Source organism: Pongo abelii, chromosome 4 (genome assembly GCF_028885655.2).
Source record: "Pongo abelii isolate AG06213 chromosome 4, NHGRI_mPonAbe1-v2.0_pri, whole genome shotgun sequence".
Lineage (NCBI taxonomy): Eukaryota > Metazoa > Chordata > Mammalia > Primates > Hominidae > Pongo > Pongo abelii.
The window spans coordinates 17760127-17761720 of NC_071989.2; the positions used below are offsets into that span (position 1 = coordinate 17760127).

A 1594-nucleotide genomic window follows, 5' to 3' on the forward strand; every position below is an offset into this window, starting at 1 on the left:
TTTAAGTATAACCCCCTCTATAAGATCATATATCCAATTCATTTATAGCAGAGTTGATCAATATGTCCACTTTCTTGCATTCATAAAATGCAATATGTACATTTTTCTAATCTTGTCTGCATTTGTGATTTTAAGAAATCCTTCAGAAAAGATTATATCATGGTCTACTATGGCTATAAATGGCATGAATATAGAATCATCTTCATTTTCTTTTGGGGAACATTTTCTTTGAAACACAACCCGAGTCTTTCTAGGTTCTGTGTCATGCATAGATATCTAATTTGGCATGAAGGATTCTGTGAAATGATTGTTTTGGCTTGCCATTCAATAATAATGTAACCTCCCTATTCTGAGGGATGTAGTTCACTACAATGGGAAGGGGTATATATAGGTATTGGAGAGAGAATTCTATCTCTCCACTTTTTTTTTTTTTTTTGGTACCAAATTTCTTTATTTGAAGGAATGGTACAAATCAAAGAACTTAAGTGGATGTTTTGGTACAACTTATAGAAAATGTAAAGGAAACCCCAACATGCATGCATTGCCTTGGTGACCAGGGAAGTCACCCCACAGCTATGAGGAAATTAGCCTGAGGCTTAGCTTTCATTATCACTGTCTCCCAGGATGTGCTTGTCAAAGAGATATTCTGCCAAGCCAGATTCGGGTGCTCCCATCTTGGGCAAGTTGGTCACGTGGTCACCCAATTCTTTGATGGCTTTCACCTGCTCATTCAGGTAATGTGTCTCAATGAAGTCACACAAATGTAGGTCATTTTTGTCAGTGGCCAGTTTGTGCAGTTCCAGTAGTGACTGATTCACATTTTTTTCCAAATGTAACGCACACTCCATCGCATTCAGCCCGCTCTCCCAGTCATCACAGTCTGGTTTCTTGATATCCTGAAGGAAGACTTGGCCACCTCCTTGGTTCTGCAGCTTCATCAGTTGCTCAGCATGTTCCCTCTCCTCATGAGATTGGTGAAGAAGGTATTTGGCAAAGTTCTTCAAAGCCACATCATTGCGGTCAAAGTAGTAAGACATGGACAGGTAAACGTAGGAGGCGTAGAGCTCCAGGTTGATCTGGCGGTTGATGGCGGCCTTTAGTCTTGGTGGTAGTTCTGGCGCACCTGTGAGGTGGACGCGGTCGTCATGGCGGCGACCTAAGGAGAGGCGGCGGCGGCGGCTGCGCGGTGCTGGAGCGGCGGGGGCCTTGGTGCAGTCCGAGGGCGCGGTGAGGAGGTGACGGAGGGCTGGCTATGGGCAGCGGGCCGGGGTGGGGGACGAGCGCCGGGTTCCGTCCAAGCACTGTTGAAGCAGGAAACCCCGACGACTCTAGGCGAAGAACGTCCATCTCTCCACTTTTAAGCTAAGTTGAAGCAGCCTGTTATCCACACTGATACTTCCACCACTGTGAAATTACTAAAACGCCATCCACCACTCTTGCTCTGAGAATTAAAAGATAACCTACACAGAGCCTGGCACATAGGAAGCATTCAGTGAACGTTCTTTCCTTTTCCTTCTCTTGTCCTTAAAAATAAGAATTGGGTGCAGCACACCAGCATGGCACATGTATACATATGTAACTAACCTGCACATTG

The 1594-nt window shown here is 45.0% G+C and overlaps 1 pseudogene; it reads right to left on the reverse strand.

Moving 5' to 3' along the window:
- Window positions 1–420: 420 nt before the first annotated feature.
- On the reverse strand, window positions 421–1362 carry LOC100433738 (ferritin heavy chain-like; annotated as a pseudogene).
- Between the last annotated feature and the right edge of the window lie 232 nt (window positions 1363–1594).